This window comes from Pelodiscus sinensis, chromosome 12 (assembly GCF_049634645.1).
Source record: "Pelodiscus sinensis isolate JC-2024 chromosome 12, ASM4963464v1, whole genome shotgun sequence".
In the NCBI taxonomy this organism is placed as follows: Eukaryota; Metazoa; Chordata; order Testudines; family Trionychidae; genus Pelodiscus; species Pelodiscus sinensis.
In genome coordinates this window covers 31,594,374-31,618,047 of record NC_134722.1, presented here as the reverse complement: position 1 = coordinate 31,618,047, position 23,674 = coordinate 31,594,374, and the positions used below count along the sequence as shown (strand labels likewise).

Genomic DNA, 23,674 nt, shown 5'->3' with positions numbered 1-23,674 from the left:
CACTGAGCGGTAATGTACTACTTGACATGAAAAAAGTGTGGCAGACTTGAACCCTTAAGAAATGGAGAGTTTGATTGTATTTAATGTTACATAAAGAGATACCGTCCACAAGAATCTAAAATTTATCATCTCTGAAAAGTGCTTTAATCACTGATCCCAAAAGACTAAGCAATGTCCTTTTCATGTGCTCAGTTTGTAATGGAACTGTAAAGAACTAGAAGCCTGAATAAAGAGTTGGAATTAATGTGTTTACAAAATTCAAAGAAATGATAATAGATTTGGTGTGCATCCAAACACCGTCAGCAAGATGAACACCAAGGACAGTGTTTAGTTATAGATTAATAATCCAAGGTACAAAAAGTTCTGAACAAATTGGGGGGAGGACTTAAAGCCACAATATTAAGCAAAGCAGAGTCTGAAGGTCAGACTGCAGTTACTAATCATTCTCAGCTACATTATTTTAAGTGATGACACAATACTGAAAATATTGGCCTTTGTAACACAAATATGCCTAAATATTATACATGGTAGGCAATCATGCAACTGACTGTATAAAGACAAATATAAAAATCACCTAAAGTCCTTTAAGTCTTGTTGGCTCTCAGACAAATGTAGCCTCAGATCCAACCCAAGTGTATCTCTGTAAAGGACAGCTATAATTCAGCTGTGCATGCTATGGAATGAAAATGGGTGAGAGGCAGAGGGAGAGGCCAGTAGTTGACCAGTGGAAGTCTGGGACATAAGGCAAAGGGAAGACTATAGGGGGTGAAATACTTGGTTTGAATGCCACTGCTCACCAGAATCATTATATCTACTGGCCATGGGACACTATGCCTTAGACAGGTAGTTTTCAACCTTTTTTTTCATTTGCACATCCCTAAAAAGTTTCAGAACTCAAGGGGTCTGCCAACGACAGGTGGGAAACCACTGTTCTATGGTAACAACAATCTTTCACAGCCCCCTTAGACATAATCCGTGAACTCCCATGGGTCTAGATGCTTCAATCACTAGTTCTCAGGCAGTGCAACTAAGGGTACGTCTAGACTACAGGGTTTTGTCGACAGAAGTTTTGTCGACAGATACTGTTGACAAAACTTCTGTCGACATAGAGCGTCTAGACACATTCAGTTCTGTCGACAAAGCAAGCTGCTTTGTCGACAAAACCCTGTAGTCTAGACGCAACCCTACAGGCAATAACACCTTCTGTCGACAGAACTCTGTCGACAGAAGGTGTTATGCCTCGTAAAATGAGGTTTACCAGCGTCGACAAAACTGCTGAGTTCTGTCGACGTTATGTCGACAGAACTCAGCGGTAGTGTAGACGCAGGTATAGTTTTGTCGACAAAAGTCCACTTTTGTCGACAAAACTCAGTAGTCTAGACACACCCTAAGCTTCTCAAACAATTTGGTTCTAGAGGTGAGAAATGATAATAGGTCTGATTGTCCTCTCAGGCCAGATTAATTGGGAGTGTGTCCAGTGGACTCTCACCAGTGCAAAGACGGTGTGAGGGGAGGACTGCAGCTAACGATTTCTGTCCGACAACATGAAATCAAGCTAAACCCAAACACTGAGTCCATGTATTACAGCTCTCAGGAAGCTAAAGTGCCACATTCTAGTGTGCTGGTAGTGAAAAAAATACTTTGTTTTTCTTAAAATATTGATTGTATTCTTTTGGTTGTTAACAATTGTGGGCTAAATGGAGAAACAAATTCCATTAACTTCTACTGAACTAAGATTTGGTCTCAAATGAGTAACTATCAGCAGTAAATGGACAACTATATAGCATAAATAAATAATTAGTGTGCTATTTTATATATATAGTATTACACCTGACACAAAAAAGAGCAAGTACATCGTATTTCATATATATTTGTGTGTGTGTGTGTGTGTGTGTGTGTGTGTGTGTGTGTGTGTGTGTGTGCGCGCGCGCGTACAGCCACTCATAACATGTATGCCAGGGAGGGATAACCTACGCTACTGAGTTGGCCGCCTTAGAGGCCCTCCATCATCTGAGTGGGCCGCGAAACTGTCATAAGCAGGATGGTGTCCTGGGATAGGATAGTTTTACTAACTGTGTTTTGCATACCTAGAATTTGCTGAGATGGGGTGGGAGCGATTGAACCATAGCAGTGCTTTGATTGGATGCAGAAGAAGCACATAGTTCTGACAGTCAATATTGTGTGCAATAAGCATGCATCTCACTTCATGTGCCCTTGTTTTAAATGTGTGTCACTTTTGTGATGGGGTAGGAAAAGAGCTACTTGGCTGAAACCTAGCAGAATCTGACAACCCTGTGCATGGGCAATGGTAAACAAAATAAAACCCCAGCGGGCTGCATGTGGCCCTTGATTTTCAGGTTGCCCACCCCTGGTATATGCCCAAATTATTATCCCACATGTTGTGAGAAAGAGCCATGAAAGCCCTTACGTTTTAGAAAATTTTTTGAAAACATAAAGTACTGCAGTTTAAAAAATGTATAGCAATAATTTAGTTACACGGAAGTGTCTAGTTCAAATTTGTCAACATTTTGCTGTTTGCAAAAATGTTTTTCCTTCTGGCTCTAAAGAACAAATGACCTTTTCAAATTCATAATGAGGTATGAAATGAATACAACAGTACTCAAGGTGAGTCATTCATTAATCATAAACAAAACAGGACTGAAATCAAGGACATAGCCACATAAACTGTAAAAGTAATAGGTTGTGTAATCAGTGTATTTAATATTAACTACATTATGTTTTTCATGTGAGCTCTGAGAAGTTGATTTTTTATGTGTTTACATGAAACTAATCCAAAGTAAATTTAATTTCTCAATATTATTTTGTCCCAATATTACCCCTTTTAATAAAGCATCTGTCTTCAGTTTTTACTAGTTATTTTATTGTAAATATTTTTAGTAGAGGGTTTAATAGTAGTGTACAAAGTTACTGTAATTTTTGCTGTCGGGTATTCTGCCTTTGTCCTGAAAGTGTTGATCCTCATATTCACATGTTTGTGATAGCAAATCTCAGACTAGGAACATAACTTGGCCAAAATGGGTGTTTTTAATTAAGTTATTAATATTTTGTAGAAATAGATGAGAAAAAAGTCAGATCTTAAATTGATTTTGACCATGTTGGTTTTGTCCTGCAAACATGCAATATAGAGTGACACTAATAGGAATTCCACTACCATTCAAGGGTTTAGTTGGCTCATACGTTACAAGTTTCTTTTGAAAACAGTAATGTAACTCTACATTATGCTCCAGTTAAATCAGATCAAATGTGAATGCTAAAACAGAGGGACATCGGGTAAATTGGCAACACAGCCAGGAGCAGTGTTTACAAATCTTTGAACAGCTGCATCACAGTGTTCCATAAATATTTGTTCTTTCATTTGTGAGAAGGTAACAGTGTTCATTTTTTTTACCAGTTTCAGAACTTCATGCATAAGGAAACTGAACAGAATGAAAATTACTGATGTAAGTTACCAAAAAAAAGGGGGGGGGCATTTCATGTCCTATAGTTTGATGAAGTGACAGTCATAGCACTTGTCAGCTTTTCAGCTCTGGCATGTATGTCAACTAGGTATTCATAGAGAACAATCTTTGCACCATGTCATGCCAAACATATGTATGACTTGCTGTCTTTTGCTTCTATGAGAGGTGCATCACCTGCCATGAAATGCTTCAATGTGTATTAGAAAGTATTGTAATAATAACTATGGGCCAGATATATTGAACAGATGGGTTACACCTGTGTAATCTTTGGGACTGAGAATTTGGCTGAAATCTTTCACACACAAATATGTGTATGTGGAGTACCATCATTTACTCCACATACACATATTTGTGTGTGAAAGATTTCAGCCAAATTCTCAGTCCCAAAGAATACACAGGTGTAACCCATCTGTTCAATATATCTGGCCCATAGTTATTATTACAATACTTTCTAATACACATTGAAGCATTTCATGGTGTGACTGTGATATTATCTCTGTGTAGAATGGGTATTAGCACAACTATTGTACACCAGAAATATTAATAAATGGTGGCAAGGTTTAAAGGATGTTTATTATGTGTGTATACACTGAGAAATCTGGACAGGCACATTCAGACTAAGACTATAAACTCTCAAAAACCAAGAAATTAAGAGATAAAATAGCTGAAGAAAGCTATTTACATGTGGACATATTCTTCCAGTCTTTGATAACTTGATCTCAATTTAGTTAATATTGAGATTTTCAAATGATTAAGGGGTTTAGGTGCTCAGTTCACATTGAATTTCCATAGGATCTGGGTACCTGCTTCATTTAGACTCTGTTGAAAATCCCAGCCTCAATAATGCTCATTTCAGTATGATTTTTTGAATCAGACTGCACTCCCTAGCCAAGGTTTTACTTGGATCACCCTCAGCGTCTCTCCTCCTTACATTTATTTTTAGAAAAAATATTTCCTCAGTGAAACCAATTTGTGAATATTTCTTAGCTTAATTTCTTCAACTCCTTTTTCTAAAATGAGGCTAATCCTGGGAAGATTGGAAACTGCAGTCCTTTTTCATATGCATCTTCTGTTGAAGTCAGTGACTATAGAATTGGCTTTTCTAGCTTCCTGCAAGAAGGAAACATTTTTACTTGGCCAAGCATGCTCAAAACACTTGGGATGTGGTCTGTGTTAATGTTGGAATAATTTATTTGCCTGTATTGAGACTACAAAGTTGGCATTGGTAAATATGTGTCTTCTAATATCTAGACGTGAATCAAAATTTCTCTATTTTTTGTTAATAATTTATAAAGTGAATTTTAATTTATTAAGTACCTTTCTTTAATCAAAGTTCTTGAAGGAAATATCTCCTACTAAGCAAATTCTAGAGCAGTTGAATAAGGGATCTCTCTTTCTCCTCCTTTCATAGCTGTTCCATCTAATAGATAGAGATAAGCTATTTTATTTTTTAAAAGGCTGATTCATACACCTTGCCTATTCTACTCTAAGGTTTTCATTTTGTAAATTACACTGCTGCTAAATTCACACAGTTCTTAAGGTGTCTTTTCCTAATACGGGTACAACTCTTAAGGCATCAGATCCAAGTCATAGTTATTCTTGTGATTCTCACTTGTTCCATTAGAGAAGGGAAGTCTCTCAAGCAAGAAATTTAAAGTGTGTATCATTTCATGACTAGACCTTCATGGGGGGAGTGGTGACAATGCTTGTTTAATTTTAGTTAGCATTTAAGCAGTATCTTCTTCAATGTAAGATTGAGAGATTTGCCAACTTGGATGAAATCCTTCAAAAATTAGAATTGAAGAGAGCTCCCACAATATGCCTGACTTCATTTTTGCTGACAGAAAACAAACAGGGGGTGTTTTGATTCGGTTCCAAAGGAAATAGGTTACATATAATATTTCTAAGGACAAAATTGTCAGGCTCTGCTTTTCTCATGCAAAATGGTTAAAAAATAGTTTCACTCTGTCACAAGTGGTCTTGCTGCTTGAGTGCTTTTCCCAGGCTCCAGATCAATCTTTAACTCCCTACTTTTAAAACGTGACAAAATAGTAGGATAACAGACAGAAAATACTGGCTTCACATGGGCTTGGTCCTCTTTTCCCAGTTCTCCAAACTCCTCATCAAGGCTAAGTATTCCTAGCTACTGTGGCCCAATGTCTAATCTTTCAATAAATGAAAGGGTAACTACAAAGCCAGACTACAAAGACACCTTTAATCCATTGTGTGCAATATCATTTCATGGTCTTACTGAACACCTAGTATAGAGAAAGGATTAGAAGAGTATCACAGCAGCAAATTTCTCCTAGGGTAGCTCTGTCCTGATTCCAGCCGTCCCTTGCATGCAGTTGTAGAAGGGGCTTCTTTGAGTGGGCACCTTCAATATCCCCCACAAATTCTGACCTCTCCCTGCCAAGTAGAGCTGCAGCAGTTTCACTTCCAGTTGACTTGTGTGGCTGAGTTGATGGGAGACTAGATTCGTTCTGAAGGGTAACATTTTCAGAGAAGCCTATGGTCCTTTTGATTTTTCAGTGGACACGGGGCTTATCTGCTTTGCCACTTTGCTGCACTGTAATGTTCTCGCTGAGGGATATGAAAAAATATCCACCTCCTCCAAGAGCAGAAATTACAACACTGTAAAGCACCTGTGTAAATAGGCCCCCAGCACTGGGAGCTATGCTCCTTATGGAGATGGTTTACCTAGAGCGCTGGGAGAGCCCTCTCTCCCAGTGGGAGTACTGTGACCACATTGCCTTGTTAAAGCACTGCCACAACAGCACTTTGAATTTAGAAGTGTTGACTAAGCCTTAGGCTCTATCATTCACTTAGGCCCTTTTGAAAATCATCACTGAAAGGCGTCACTAAGTTCTGTATTTATGATTAGGTTGTATTCACAGAATGCCTGTAGAGGGTGCTAATGTGTGACTTAAGCTGATCAGCATTGTGTATTAATGCCCAATGCTCTGGGAACTCTTTTTGGCATGAATCATATCATGACATGAATAAATTAAATAATACGCAGCCTATGTTTTCTGATGGGCTATATAACTAATGATTAACCCTTTGGCCAAAGGAAACTAGAGAAGTGAGGCAAGCGGGGGTGGTTGAGATATTTCTTTCAGTACATGCCCCTGTGTGTTCCAATATTTATGGATGCAAGATTTACAATTTCTAGTATAAAGGATGTTGGGGTGAATTCCCAGTATAAAGCTCTCTTTAGGATGAATTCTGCCAACATATAAATATATTTTTCTTCCCAGTTTTCATTACTAGTATTCTTTATATGTAAAAAAAAATCCAATTTTTTTCTGTCTACTCCACGTACTTATTTCTTAAGTAAGGTAATCATGTCCTACATCAAATCTATATTGTCTATGTATTATTGCTTATAATATGCCATAGAAATTACCTTGATGTAACGAGTTGTAACAATATTAGAGTGACTTCACCAATAGATGGCTCTGCTGAAAATTGTTCTAAGGTATAATAAGAAAAACAGGAAAGACTTGATCCTGTATCTTAAGGCTGTTCTTACTTACTAAACATCAAAACAGGTTTTTTTCATGGTCTGGGTTATTCAGATGGATTCCGTGTTCTTCACATAGGTTATTTTCCCTTTTTTCTTTCCCTGTGTGAATACAGCCTGAAAAGACTTGAAATAAAAATGGTGATCCTGGTTGGTATTATTATTATTATTATTGTAGAAATTTTAGAGAATGACTTCCATGATTTGTGAATGACTCCTTGGAACAGTGGTAGATTAGGAAATGTGAATGGAGTGGATCTATACAGACTGACAAGTAATTTTAGTAACTCTGTTTAAAACTACTGGTTTTGGTTACTTAATTCAAATGCCTGAAAAATGTTTAGTAGACAGGCTCCCTTTGAGAAAGATACCACAAACTCATTCCTTTAGCTGTGACCTGGAAAAACTCCCATCTCAGTTCGCCAGTCCTTTAGCAAAAAAACAAAACAAAACAAAAAAACCCTTTGACAACTCCTGATCTATAAGACAGAAGAGAAGAATAAAACAATCATGCCCCACTTCTTAAACTTATGAAGTAATAAACACAATGTGATTACTATAAAATATTGTCACTGTTGTACACCTCTGAAAACCATACTTGGTGTAAGGAAAATATGGTCAAATCAAAACTAGTTTGCACCAGAACGGTAGGTCACTTTGCTCACAGAAGGCCAATTCTCTGCCAGATTTCACTTTGATCCCCAATTACAACAGTACTCTAGCTGTTTTTGTTTTATCATGGGGAATGTATATTTTATTGCACTAGAAAATAGCTGAGCTGTTACACTTTCCAGCAAATTCCATGTGTGGAAAATTTCTGCTCATGAAGTGAATTTTCAGGAAAGTTATGAGTACAGTAATAAAAAATGTTAGCTTACAATAGAAATAGTTGGGCAATATTAATTATTCCTAGTAGCTATCATATACTATTAGTAAAGTGTTAATCATAGGCTTCTATCCAACCTTTGATACTATCCAACCTTTGATAGCCAATCTGGAGCCTCAAAGATGCGTTAACTGGTTTTACTATACCACTAAGTAGTATGTGACCAGTACTACCTTTATCAGGTTTTTTAGGTACAAATAAATCTTCAGAATATCACTCAATAAATTCTAATTTCATTCATGCCTTACAGATAATAATTTAAAAAGCTACTCCCTGCCTGCAATTAACTATGGAGAAAATAGATCAGTCCCATAATTTATGTCTGCAAAAGGTTAGGCTAGATTTGTAATTAATGTTTGTTCCTTTTAATGAAATACTCCAAAGGTCTGCACTTCTGTCATTCATGGAGGTAATTTTTCAATTGATTAGTAAAATAATACTTGAAAAGTAAATGAACCCGTTTCGGCACAGAAATGTCTTAGTCAAGTGGAGACAATGACCTGAGTGCTAAAAAACAAAATTTCAATACAGTGGAGACTGAAGTTTTATTCCACCAGAATACAGAACTCCCATTAAATAGAAAATGCTGAAGGCAATTAAATCTCCAACAGACAGTTTCCTCAGCATGCTTTGGTCCAGTTTAATTCCTTGGGGGAGGGGGAGGTCCAGCATATCTAAATGGTTTAAAAGACAGATGCTTGAGCTGTGCATTCTAACAAGTGCAATACCCATTGAAAATATGCATTGTAATGAGGCAGGGCTGCACCTTGATATTTATATTAGGGATAGGCAGGCATCCATCAGACATTGGGAGTTGAGCTGCAGGCTGGAAAAGCATCCAAAAGTCTGGATGCTTACTCAAAATATCCAGCACTCTGATGCTTGAACATCTCATGAGAGTTTTGGTACAGAAACTTCTAGTTTCTACTAGACTACTGCTTCCAGACCAATAAAAACAGGCCTCATCCACTCTTTCAGGAGTTCAATAAAGATAGCTTGAATTTAGCTCCTTTTCAAGGGTGTGTTTGAAGGTTCAGATGGTTTAAAATTAGGGTTGCCAGGTGTCCAGTATTTACCCAGACAGTCCGGTATTTTCAGCTCCTGTCCTGTAAAAAAAAGTCAGAGAATACTGAACACCTGAGATATCAGGTATTCTCTGATTTTTTCCCTGGCCAGGAGGTAAAAATGCTGGGCAACTGGCAACTCTACAAACACTCAGCGCCTGGCCTCCTGTCCCCACCCCCCATGCTTACCTGGTTCCCCAAGGCTGCCGGCACAAAATGGCTGCTGGCCAAAAGACCTAGGGGAAGCAATGGGTCTTAGTGCTCAACCGCTCCACTGTTCCCTGCACTCAGTCTTAAAGGGGACATGCTGTTTTAATGCTGTTTTATTTACTTCTTTTTTTTTTTTTTTTTTGGCTTACTAAGTCCTTGGAGTCTTTTTTTTTTTCACTCTCTTCAACAGAATTTTTTCCCAGTGTTCTTTTTTTTGGGGGGAAGGGAGGGCGAAGGGTATTCTGTATTTTTGTTTCAACCATCTGACAACCCTATTTAAAATGGGTTATTTTATCTGAGACAATTTGCACATTCCTAATTTACTTGTAACTTTCTTTAGTCATTTCGTCATGAATGAGAGAGTCCAACATCTCTGCTATAAAAGCCCTCAAAGTCTATAGTGATAAGCGTGCTATATATGGCTTGATATGATAGCTAGGTTAGATTAAAGAATGCAAAATGAAAAGGAATCCTATGCTAAGTTTCTGCAGGGTCTAAAAGACAAATGCAGAGCTGGTGCGAGCAAGAGTAATATCCCTGAATTCAGAGGATTTGCGCCTGCTCACATCAAGACAGTGAGCTTTTTTTTTTTTTTTTTTAGAAAAGAACAGCAAGGCACAATTCATGGAAATAACTAAATGGAAATATATATTCTATTTTTAGTATATAAATCACTGACATCTTTCAAAATTTCAGTGGATTTTTTGCAAAAAATATTTTGTTCTTTTTTTTAGTTTATTGGGTGATAAAAATGTTTAAAGACATTTTAGCAACATTTTTTAATGTTTATTTTTTGTTATTTTTAACTGTAAAAATGATTTCTTGCTGCATATAGAACATCTTCCATCAAGGGGATAATGAAGTTATCTCAATAACCAAGTTTCAGAGGGAGACATGAGAGGACCAAATTTACTCTGGCTGGCACAAGAAGATGTAAATTATATACATCGTATTCAAATATGATGAGAAAACATAGCCAGAGTATGGAATGAAAAATCACATAGTACCCATACATATAATACTCAGGAGTATTTAAGATAATTCCCTAAATCTCCTCTCCTATCACACACACAAAAAAAAACTCATCAGAAACCCAATCAACCTGGCGTCAGTTTGTAGTGCTGCCATGAAAGACTAAATGTCTTCATACTTGGATCTTGTGCCTCTGAAGATTAATATCAGCACATTTCCATTTTCATAAAATTACTTTTTATGTGCTGCAGCAATCCAGTTCCTCCCATTACTTGAACAGGAAAGATCTTGAATAACCAAGACACAGAGAAAATCTCTTTCCTGATTTTCTGAAAGAGAATGCTACATGATTCCTTCCAAAACATGGATATACTTAGACATTCAAAGACTATAGGAGACAGGTTTGCCTTAGAGCTGTCATTTTTCCAACACATACTGTATGTGGTGATTCCAGTTTTATGCAATTGCTGAGGAGTTTAATAATATCTTTTTATATTTTGTTTTGAAATACACACAAAAACAGAGAAATGGATGTGCCAGGTATTTTCCTACCCTGACAGAGAAAATGGAGAAGTTTCACTCCTCCTCCCTTTTCCCTTTTATGGTACAGTCAGTAGAATAAATTAAGGGTTTCAACCATTTGTATGTTACCCATAAAATGCTGTTGATTAACATACCTTTTAAAATGCTCTTCAGGTGGTGTATTGTTTACAGCCTGCCAATCATTCTCTAGCTCATTTATAAATCTGTATCTAGACTTAGAAAGTACCTTGCTTTGTTGGTAGCTGGTATTTATTGAAAAGATATGTGAAGATGGTCTAAATTGTCCATTCAATTATATATTTTATGGTCAATATATTTTAGGGTGGTCAGGTAGTTTTCAAATTATCAGCAAGTATAAATCTTGGATTATTGTAGATTGGCACAGAAGACTGATGAGATCAGAAGTAGCAATGGGTTTGATTTTCTGAAGAACACTCCAAGAGGAGATACATACTGTGTTTTTCCGAAAGGTGCACACAACTATTTGAAAAATGGGAGTGCCCAGAGTCAGTCACAGGGGTTAACTAGTTTCTCTCCAGCCACACTGGAGGTTGGGAAAAATTAGTATGATGGACTATTTTATTAAAAATCTTAATTGAAAATCTAGGTGATATAAAAACACATCAGGTAATCTCATATTTATGCCCTTCATTTGACCCTGATTTCTTAAGTATATTGTCAGATAGCCATAAGAATTGTACAACTCCATTTAATATTATAAAAGTTGAAAAGGGAAGTTTACATGGAATAAAGTTAAATGATTAATCTCAGTCCTACGTTTATGTTAATAGTTTTTGCCATTCCCAATAAATAGATTGATAGTGAACAACCTTTTGTCAGTAATTTGCGTATCTTTTTGCAACTTTTCTTTGTAGTGTAGACATAGCCTCAGAGAAATAGCCATCACTTGAAACTTGTTCCAGTCTATCTGAAATCTTGACATCTCACCAAAATCAGACAGACCCATAGTCTCCTATAGACAACCACCTAACCTCAAGATGATTCTTACCAACAACCACAGGACATACCACACTAATACCAACCCTGGTACTTTCCCTTGCAACAAACCCCGTTGCCAGCTTTGTCCACATATTCACTCTGCTGACACCATTATTGGACCTAACCAAGTGAGTTATAAGATCAAGAATACATATTCCTGCGCATCCAGAAATATAATCTATGCTATCATGTGCCGAAAGTGTCTGTCTGCTATGTACATTGGGCAAACGTCTCAGACACTTCGCCAAAGAATCAATGCCCACAAAACAGACATTAGACAGGATCACAAAGAAAAAACAGTTTCTTGCCATTTCAACCAGAAAGGACACTGTCTCAATGACCAAATCACATGCATCCTACTTCAGAAGACTTTCAAATCTGCACTTGAAAGGGAATCCTCTAAACTGGCATTCATGCTAAAATTCGACACTCTCCACAGGGGGCTGAACAAAGACCCCAACTACCTTACCCATTACAAAGATAGCTTCCCCAATTATCACCTCTAATACCATTAACTCACAGACATCTACCCTTCCCCACCTCTAATATCATTAACTCACAGGCATTCACCTTCCTTCCCTCCTCCCCCGAATCCCCCTTCTGTTCTGAAATGTGATTTGTCCTTTTCATATGTGTTCATTTTTTTAATTGTATCCTTTGGTATATATGGTTGTGACTATTTTCTTCCACTATTTGATCTGAGGAAGTGGGTCTGGCCCACGAAAGCTCATCATCTAATAAACCATCTTGTTAGTCTTTAAAGTGCTACATAGTCCTGTATTTTGTTTCAGTTACTGCAGATAGTAGTGGTGGAATGGAAGAAGAAAGGATGTTTGTTTGTAATGTCAATAGGCTGCCTTCTGTGGATAGACTAATCTTGTGCTCTTCATCCCAGATGGTAATTGCTACAATGGACGGTATCCATCTGATATATGCTGCTAGAAGATCCATGGCTATATCAAATAATAGAGACACACTCATCCATTTACACACTCATCCATTTACCTGAGAAGTGGAGGACACCATTTGTTAGAAGAGAGGCAGAGAGTGATTTATAAATAATATCACTCTAGGTCAGAAATGTAGGTTCATATCCTAATTTTATCAGGATAACTGGTAGGTATGGCCATTCCACTAAGATCTAACACTTTTCCAGCATCTAATGAAAGGATAGCAGCTGGAACATCAGTTGTTTGTACCTGGCGGACTATGTGGATACCTCTGGGTGTTGTCCATAGTTAAGGTCACACATGAAGCCCACCTGGTCTGCATGGATGATAGATGGAGCAATGGTGTTTAGGGTCTCTACTTAGAATCTTGGTCAGAACTTTATTATGTGTTCAACAGAGAGATGGGGGTAGTCACCATTATAAAGAACATCCTTGCCTTTTTTCTTTTCATTCTGACAGTACTAAGTGATTAATAAATGTTCTATAAAATTCTGCCAGAGCACCAGAACACCCTGATGTTTTGACTGAACTCAGTGAGTCAGTTGCCTACTTAACATATAATAAAGAGAGATGTTCCTCCATATAATCTGCCTGAGGTAGCAACTGTGTATTTAGTGTAGTCTCTCCATGAACTAGTCTAATAGATTAGAACTGAGCTCACTAGGAGATGTGTTAAGGGATTCATAAACGCTTTTATATTGTTAATGTTATCAGGTTTAAGTACAGAAAGACCATTGTCCTGTAGAAAGAGGCTATAGTGATGTTGGGTGAAGCTATTTTTTATTTTCCCCACGTTATCCCCTCCTTCCCTGCTTCTAGAGGTGAAAGAAGACTGCTATTCACATCCCAGCTATAGTTTTGTAATTTTGTTTCATCTTCGTTACTTACATAGGACTTCATAAGGAAAGCTATATGATATACATATTATTTTAAATACCTCAGTCTTAATTATCTTGGAGACTTCATTCAGCCCCCATACAATCTGGGGGGGGGAGGGAATTAATAGGGTTCATGAAAAATCAGTGATGAAAAATCAGCTGCTAATTGATGCCAATAGATTGACACCCTCTGAGTGTGTCTCTATGAAAAACCAAAAGCAGCTCCACCCATTTTATCATGGTACATTCAGATTTTGGATAGTACATGTCAGCAAGCACCCTCGCCCCACAAACAACATGAATTAATCCAGAATCTGCTAGAAATACTTGCGTGCCAAAATACTTGTCAAGGTTTATAAATGAGAAAAACCTATTGCTTCATATATAAGAATGAATGTGATAGTGTACAGTATATAATATGAGCATGATCTATACATATTTATCCCAATAGCCTAATGAAAAAGGTAAACTTGAATTAACATAAATGTAATTAATACAAATAAATTAATATAAATATTACCATATGCATGTTCCAACTATATACATTTTAAACATGTGTAGAAACCTAAACATACATATCCAAATGTCCATATCAAGTTATACAGGTAAGGATAAATAACACACAAATACATAGTTATTAATATATTGTTGTCATATATTTATTATAAGCCTATAAATATAGATAAAATGTATGTAGAACTAAGGAGATGAGTAATATCATTATTATGAATATATAGCTATATTTACATTGGCTTATCAGTTATCAATTATCAAGCTATGTGAAATAGCTTGTCTAGCAATGCTAATTATACCCTGTAATACTATTAAATACATGAGTTGCCTGATTTTCCCAGTCTCAGTTCCTTTACTTCAGGACTTATACTCTCCATTTTCTTTTCCTTTTAAGAGGATAATGCTGATATTCCTAGTGAGATTTGGTCTTGATTCCTGAAGTGTTTGTCAAGCATCCAGTGGGGTATTGAGTATTTCAGAGTCTGTCAGCTTTATTATGAAGATCACAAGATATTTGATATATGTGTTTAATATCTGGTTCTCTGGGGTTCATTTGATGCCAATAAGTGTTGCTGTTCTCAGAGAGTAGATAAAAAGAAAATTTAAAATCCTTTAAGTTCCTTTTTGCTTAGCAGCAACATCATCTTAACTTCATAATTACATTTTAGCCATTTAAAGATGTGGGGTTACTATTATTCTGTCTCCTTGTGGCTCTTGCTGCTCGATGATGTCTCTCAGTCACCAGTGAAGGCAAACCGCATCCAGTGGTTTAGAGAGCTTGTTCAGGAGAAAGCTAATCATATTTCCCACACACACCTTCCTGCACTTCAGGGACCCATCAGTCACCTCAAATTATTCCTATGTGATTTGTTTTCAAGATTTTCTTTGCTTTAAGAAAGCATTCTCCATTTTAACCTCTGTCAGTTCTATGGCAGATTTTCGTAGTTCACTATCTAAATAGATCAAAGGAGCATTGACTTCTCCCACATCTGTAAAGAGCTCATGTATATCTTGCAGGGTCAAAAGTAACTTAAAAGGCTGCCAGTACAGGGACCCAGCTCCAGGGCCCTCAAAGAGGTGGGACCTCAGGTGGAACGGGTGAGGCTGGATGCCTGCCTCTCCGAGTCAGCCCTTCAGTGCTTCCTAACCCAGGACATCCAAGGGCTCCAGCAGCAATTTAAATGGACGGGGATCATAAGTGCCAACTTTCATTTTTCCAAGGGGTGCTCGACCCCCCTTCTGTCCAGGCCCTCCCCACTCTAACCCTTCCCTGAAACCTCACTCTGTCTCTTCCCACCCCTGCTCTATCCTCACTCCACTTCTTCTCCACCTCCTCCCAGTGTGTCCCCCTCACTCCCAGAGCTGGAATGCTGTGAACCAGCTGTTTGGAGTGCTCCAGAAGCACTGGGAGGTGGGGCAAGGAGTTAGTAAGCACAGGACCACAGTCACGAGAGACGTACGGGGGAGAGGAAAGAGAGTGGGAGTTTTGTGTTGGTGGGTGCTCCACACCACCTAGTTACTGCCTGTAGATGTTCCAGACCCAGAGCACCCACAGAGTTGGCTCTATACCAGCCTTGCACCTCTGCTATCTTATGATACATGATCAAATTGCGAAGCTAGAAAGTCCTTCATAGGTGCACAGTTCTACATGAAATACTGCTGGGTTTTCTCAGCCTTGCCTTTCTCTGGGGATTCAGGCTTGGGTTGTTTGGCATTTCTGTTTTTTTGAAGAGAATACAAAGGGTACCCTTCATCTAGTCAGTAAATTTGTGGCCAAAAGTTATGGTTAAATATCTAGGAGCCCTTAACTGAGGAGGGCTTAAACATCTTTAAAAAATCTGGGCTTAAGACCCTGAATCAAATGCCCATTGAAATCAGGGCCTTACACTTCACAAACTGGAGACTCAGGCTGTGTCTAGACTGCATCCCTCTGCCGACAGAGGGTTGCAAATCAAGCACTTCGGAAGTGCAAATGAGCCCGGGATTTAAGTATCCTGGGCTTCACTTGCATACTCACTTTCCAACGTTGTGCCGATCAGGCTCAGTGTCGAAAATGAAAGTAAAGTGTAGCCGCAACTCTGGCGACAGCGGGGAGCTTTTTCGGCAGCTCCTGTACTCCTTTTTTTTTTTTTTTTAGAGGAGTCGAGGAGTTGCTGAAAAAGCTCCCCACTGTCGGCAGAGCTGCAGCTATACTTTATTTTCACTTTCGACATTGAGCTGATTGGTACAGCATCAGAGGGATGCAGTCTAGACACAGCCTGAGTCTCCAGTTTGTGAAGTGTAAGGCCCTGACTTTAATGGGCATTTGATTTAGGGTCTTTTGGCCATAAATTTACTGACTAGATGAAGGGTACCCTTTGTATTCTCTTCAAAAAAAACAGAAATGCAGGGATGCAGTCTAGATGTAGCCTCTGAGATAAAATTTTGGCCTCATTGAAGTCTATGCTAAACCCCTTTAACATCAATAGGGTCAGGATTTCACAGCGGGGGCTATGAAATGACACTAGCATGCAGTCTCTGTCAATTTGAGTTGGATTCAAAGCAGTAACCCAGGAGAGTGAGCCTGCGTAATCTGGACTGTGGAGAGACTAGCTGGGCCCCTGGGCAAGGTGGAAGGGGCCCAGCTCCATGCCCCAGAGGGGCAGGAGCCTCTGGCAGAAAGGGGAGGACTGAAGATAGCCTCCACCAGCCAGGCCTTCAGGAGCATCCAGAAAGTGCTCTATGGTGCTCCAGGAGCACTTTAAAGGGCTGGATTCCAGTCTCTGCCCTTTTAATCCATCAACAAGCCTGTGCATAATGCATTATTCTTCCCAAGAGCTCTGAGCAATTTTATTGATTCAAAGGTTAGAAGAAGCATAGTGATCATTTAGTCTGACCTCCTAGAACTTCCCCAAAATAATTCCTAGAGCATGTGGCTTAGAATAACATCCAATATTGAGTTAAAAATTGTCAGTGATAGAGAATCCACCATGACATTTGGTAAATTGCTCCAATGATTAATTGCTCTCACTGTTAAAAATTTATACCTTCTTTCCAGTCTGAATTGGTCTAGCTTCAAATTCCAGATATTGGCTCAGGGTATATCGTTCTCAACTAGATGGAAGAGGCAGGCCATTATTAAATATTTGTTTCCCATGTAGATACTTATAGACTAGAACCAAGTATACCTCTTAATCTTGTCTCCTTCCACCTTGTTTGAACAGAAGGATTAATCTATAATTTTGAACTCCCATTATTTTAGTCTAGACAGTGAAAAAGAGCAATGAAAAAATAGTTGGATTAGTTTTTCAGTCACCTTCCTAAAATTCCCTTTACTGGAGGAAATACTTGAATATTTCAAATGAATATCCTTACAAAATTCTCTTTTGTAAATGGCGACGTTTTCTATACTTCTTCTAAAGAAAGGCCTTTCACTAAACCTGTAAGGCTATGTCTAGACTGCAAGCCTCTTTCGAAAGAGGCTTTTTCGAAAGTATCTTTCGAAAAAGCCTCTTTCGAAAAAGAGCGTCTAGACTGCAAGCAGTACTTTTGAAAAAGCAAGCCGCTTTTTCGAAAGAAAGCAGCGAGTGAGTCTGGATGCTCTCTTTCTAAAAAGCCCTGTTGGCATTCAAGAACGCCTTTTTTCGAAAGAGCACTTTCGAAAAAAGGCGTTCTTCCTCGTGAAATGAGGTTTACCGCCGTCGAAAGGAATGCCGCGTTCTTTCGATTTAATTTCGAAAGAACGCGGCTGCAGTCTAGACGCAGGTGATATTTTTTCGAAAAAAGGCTACTTTTTTCAAAAAAAACCCTGAGTCTGGACACAGCCTAAGGGAAGATTCAGGTCCATTGCTGCTAGTGTGCCAATGATTTACAATGTGTACATATAATTCCTAAATGGTCACTTAATTGAAATATTTAATTAAAGATCAACTACAATTGTAATCTTGGAAAGTAAAGGAAATTCAAAATACGCAACAAGGGAATTGATTATGTAAACCAATATAAACTGGAAATGTTCAGTTACTAGCTAGATCCTCAGGTGACAGAAGATTATCTACTTTTAAGTAATGTATTATTTTTGTTTGTTTCCTGGTAGATGGGGTAAATTCAATGGCAGCTCAGAATGCTCAGTACCTCACTAGATTAGGACCTCATTTAGTCTTGCTTATTTTTCCCATTAAAAAGATGTAATGAGACTAGGTACCAAGTCACATAATTTCTAAGTTTGGTGTTCCTTCTTGCTGAAGCATATGGTACAGGTCTCTATTCTAAATGGACCCACTGGTCTGGCAACTCCCATGGTATATGTCCATTTCTAGACAGCACAAATTATTTGCATTAGAAATGCATTAGCAATATTTCTTCTGACTCTGCTGTATTCTAGATTGCAAATTTTACTTTTTGTTTGACATTGGAAATGAAATTATTTTTTCCATAACATAAAAATGATTGTTTATACCCTGGTATCCAGACATTTCCCCCATAAGTGACACGTTTTCCTTTTGGAAACAGCATATTTAAGATATGACCAAGTTACATTAGCTGACACGATGGTTGTTTGATTACAAAAAGAAAACCAAGTTTTCAGTGATGGCCTATATAGGACAAGTTGAGCAGGAAAATTCATTTAGCCGCTCATTGTTATGCACTAGACTGGAGTCAATATTATATTCAGTGAGCAGGTGTGAAGCTGTTTAGTAAGCCCTGGAATAGAACTGTGAAAAACACAAAATTGTAAGAGTGATTCTGGAAACTATTCAACAATGAAGACAATCACACTAGAGTTAAAGCAATGCTATTAAATAATGAACAGTAATAAGTGAATGCTGTAAATTGGCATGTGCTGCCTGCTGCAAGCTAAAGGATTAAATCAGAACCATGTAATTTGCCAAAAGAGCAGGGCTTCAGTCTACTGGAGGTGAATGTTTTTTCAGTGCATGATATTATTTTGTGGAAAGTCATGAACCCCATATTTGGACTATAATTCTACCTCCCTCTCCTGATGAAGCCTGAATGATTTCAGATCTCTATACACTTTCATTAGAACCAATTACAATCTATTTTATTACTTTCTTCTAATTTATTTTATCTATTTCTTCTCCATAGATCATTTTTGCAGTGAAAAAAGTATGAACCCTGCTCATTTAAATATGTGAGCATTTTGCCTGCATGAAATAATCTACTGACGTGAGTGTGTTCATGCATATATTTTTAGTCTTCACTATAGAGGTATGTGGTTCATAGTCTTCCTCTTCATTATAAGACAGTTTTTTCATGGTGAATGCATTTTGCTTTCCTAATGTAGGTATTCACAAATGTGCCTTTTCCAGCCACGAAGGGATTGTCACCACAGCAGGTGAGAGCATGGATCCTAGCTTGGCTAGGCACTCAGGCTAGCAGGACTTGAGCTAGTTTACTAAAAATAGCAGTCAGGGTTATAGAGCCCACACTGTAGTGTTCACACTGCTATTTTTAGTGCACTAGCACAAGCACTGCTAGTGGAAACCTGTCTACCAAAGCTGGAAGACTTGATCTCAGGCACAGCGTAGAATTGTAGACATCCCTAAAGGGGAGCAGAACACCCCACAGATTAGCATGTGTATGTTAAGCATGTAGTAGGGTGCCTAATATGCAGACATTATTATTGCCGCTGTTCATGTAAATTTGTCTAACCACATGTCAATTGTTAATTTTGATTATTTGTTTATGTAGTTACCCAACTTGCATTGCAGTAATGATAATTAGGTGTACGCAACTACATGTCCATTTTGAATAGGCAATTGCATGTCCATAAGATTCTTGAAAATATGGCCCATATTTTTTTTATTCATTAGATAAAAAATTCATACATTTATAGAAAAGTGTAGAAGCCCACATATAGCAGTCAGAATGTGTCACACAAAACACACTCTGGACAAGTTTATGTTGCAAATGTGAGTTGCAAAATTCATCACAGAATTATGTGAATGGATACCATAAAAGCAATCAGGATGTAAGTAGCACATTTCTTGAATTTTCCAGTTACAATTATGAATATTTTTCCAATTTTCTGTAATCTAATCTAACATAAAAATTACAATACCATTTTACTATAATTTTTATAGTTCACAAGATTAACATTAGCTCTTGGTTACATAATTGCCACTCCAGTGAAATCAGTGAGGTTGAATAAGTATAAACCAAGGCCTAATTTGAATTAATTCCAATATATTTAATACATTGATAGACGTTTATCTGATGAAAATGAAGACAAACATATGGCCTATGGGGGCTCACTCCTGTCACTGCATTTTATACAAACCTCTCCACTGACTTTGGCAAAAGTTCTGTTTGTGAAATAGTGTCAGAACTAGAAACTGAGTCAACTGTGATGTGTCACAACTTTGATGTGGCTCTAGATTGCATCAATTGTTTTAATAGAAATACTCTAGACTTCTGCCACTATATGGAAAATCAGAATTTGGCTCATATTTTATGCACTTGGACATTTACAATTAAGGGTGAGAATAGTAGGATATTTCCAAGGACTCTATATTGGAAGCATTGGTTGTACGGGGGGTGAGTTAACTGTTCAAATCCCCATTAATGTCAATGAAAGTGAGTTAGGCTGAAACAGCACACAATAATTTCAAAATGGACCTTTATATGTATTTTAGATTCTCTAAGAATTCCAAAAGATTTTCAGGCAGAGTCTCAGAGATCTTTCAGAGGTGTTGTGTAGAGTACAACCTATGATGATTTTTCCTGTTCCTGGGTCTGAATATTAGTATAAATCAGAAGTAAATCCAGTTATAAATGTGTGGACCCTTGAAATCAATGCTATTGTACTGCTCTAAAATCTGGGAGAGATAAGAGGAATCAAGCCACTCTCTTTATTATGAGCTTTTCATAGGATGAGAAATATATTTTCTTCTTGAATGCAGTGCAAATTTTCCTAGAAGAGCCGTTTTGCAAACAAGCTATTTAAGTACTAAAGAAGACATTGATTGGTTTTAAATGGCAGCTACAATTCAAGTGCATGTAAAGACAAGTGTATTTGCTTTTTAGGTTAAGTCTATATTTAATAATTGAAGGAAAAATACAGTAAGAGCCGATGGAGGAAACATCTGTGGAAAAATATTATATGGTAACTTACAACTGCCATAATGGCAATTGCCTTAACAGATCATATAGTTCCACTCAGCACATTTTTAAAGCAAATTATTCTTTTGTTACCTATGCCTTTTGTATTTATGTTTAGGTAAGGTTTAAAAAAGACTTGTCTTAAATCAGGAATCTTAACACAGCCAATATCAGAAAGAGTTAGAACTAACATGATATCCAATTACTTGTTCAACTCCTTTGTCTTATCTATTTTGTTCTCCTTTGGTTGGAAAAATGCCATTCGTCCCCTTCCACAAATGTTTCCAGTTTCCCCAGTTTCATTTTAATGCATTAGCTTTGGTTTAATATACACAGGACCACATTTTGCAACTGTTACCTTGAATGGTACATTTAATGAAAATCAAGCTCGCTGAGTGAGCACTAATCAGAGGAAGTAATAGTTGTAGAGTCGAACCATATGGCTACGTCTAGACTGGCCCCTTCTCCAGAAGAGGCATGCAAAGCAGGCAAGTCAGAATAGGGAAATCCGTGGGGGATTTAAATATCCCCCGTGGGATTTAAATAAACATGGCCGCCGCTTCTTTTCCGGCTTGGGGAAAAGCCGGAAAAGAGAGTCTAGACTGGCGCGATCCTCCGGAATAAAGCCCTTTTCCGGAGGATCTCTTATTCTTACTTGCAAGTAGGAGGATCACGCCAGTCTAGACGCTCTTTTCCCCAAGCCGGAAAAGAAGCGGCGGCCATGTTTATTTAAATCCTGCGGGGGATATTTAAATCCCCCGCGGATTTCCCTATTCTGATTTGCCTGCTTTGCATGCCTCTTCCGGAGAAGGGGCCAGTCTAGACGTAGCCATAGTGTATATTTTATTCATAAAGAATTTTGCTTCTGTTTGTTTGCATTAGTGTTGCCTGACTCCCATAGTGCTTTTGAGGAGCCCTCTCTACCCAAAGAGTTTACAGTCTAAATAGACAAATAGGACAAATTGTGGAACAATGGACATATTATCCCCATTTTACAAATAAGGGTCCAGGGAGGTGAATTGTGCAGGGTCACACAGGAAGTTAGTGGAAGATGCAGGAGTTAAGCCCAGATCTCCTGACTTTCACAATATTATCCTTCCTCTCCATCTAGAATTCCAAATCTTGAAGCCATTACTCAAGCAACACTTCTATTTTCTTCAGTGACATTTTGGACTGCAGGATTTGACCCAAATGCATATGGGTAGTACGCATATTCACCGTAATGTGTGTGCAAATGCATCTTCTGGGTGTGCATGCATGTTTGTTGTGTGCCACTTGTGTATGAATATTTGAATTTCTGTTCTTCTGGAAATATAAATCTTAATAATATTTAATACATTGGCTTTCAACTACATCCTGCTGAGCAAGTCTCTGGGTAACTTATCAGTACAGCTGGCCTGCAGAAGGTTTCCTCAGTGGCTGCCAGGACCAGCAAGCTGGCCCTTAAGGCAGCAATGCTGGCCTCTCGGTGCCAACTGGCCTTTCAGTGCTCATGCCTACAACTGTGCCTACTCCTCTGATACTTTGTTCCTCCTGCTTCTACCTTGCATCCAGCCTTGCCTCTGCCCTTCTCCTGCCTTGAGTCCCTCCTTGCTAGAAAGCCTGCTTGCTCCAGTTCCTTACCTTCCATCTGACCTTTGACTCTGGCTCCTGACTTCTAACTCCACATTGACTCCTTGCTGAGGTATCCAGCTCCTGCCCTTCAGTTTGACTCCAGTATCTGACTACTGTACCAACTTCCTGATGATTGAAAGCACAAAGGTTATTATAGTCTCGGGGTGAGCAAATTCCAACACACAGGCCAGATCTGGTCTGCAAGGTTAGTCCCTGGTGGGCCCCCACCTCCATATGTACCTGCACCTCCGCAGCCCTGGTTGACCACACATTGCCTAATTGAGTAGCAGGAAGTGGCATCCAGTCTGTGACGCTTCCCACCGCTCGCATTGGCTGTGAATGGTGATTCGCGGCCAAACAGAGTTGCGAACCTCCAATACCTGCTGAGGTGCAGGTAAACATAGCGATGGTGGCCTGCAGGCTGCCTTTTTTTTTATGGCCCACCCCTGTTGTAGTGAGAAGCAGACCCAACAGAATGCAAAGGATGGTTTGGCTTTCACAGTAGGGAGTGGCAGGGGCATCATGAAAAGGCAATGAATGTATAAGTTGGGAACAGGCAGAGTTAAGCAGAGCCTTAAAGGACAAGAAGCCAAATATTTGATGTGTTGGGGAATGAACTTAGTGACTCAAAGAGGAAATGACTTGGTTAGAGTAGTGGACATGAAAAATTGTCTTAATGATTGTGTTTTGTATGGGTTGTGGGCAGCAAGGAGGCAGCGGTTACAGCATTAAAGATGGGAGATAAGGGGACCTAGAGTGAGAGAAAAGCTTGAATCTCAGAAGTGTTGTGAAGGAAGAAACCTCAGAATTTTCACAGGTCCTGGCTGTGTGGGGCAAAGGAGAGAGGAATCAGATGACACTGAGGAAACTGCACAGCCCTTCTCTGGATTCGTCATTTAACCACAGCGTGACAGTTATTTGGTTGTATGAAGGAAGTGA

The 23,674-nt window shown here is 38.5% G+C and overlaps 1 long non-coding RNA gene across 4 annotated transcripts in view; it reads left to right on the top strand.

Annotated features, from left to right (window-relative positions):
* The window catches only part of LOC102447669 (uncharacterized), a 210,210-nt gene that overhangs the window by 34,592 nt on the left and 151,944 nt on the right, over window positions 1-23,674 (top strand). For 2 of the 4 annotated variants that reach the window (XR_012906731.1, XR_012906730.1), the window contains exons 3-4: window positions 3,413-3,461; window positions 19,106-19,228. This is a non-coding gene — a long non-coding RNA (uncharacterized LOC102447669). Of the gene's footprint in view, window positions 1-3,338; window positions 3,462-19,105; window positions 19,229-23,674 lie in introns of those variants that run through there. The other 2 variants (XR_012906729.1, XR_012906728.1) reach the window with 1 other exon arrangement.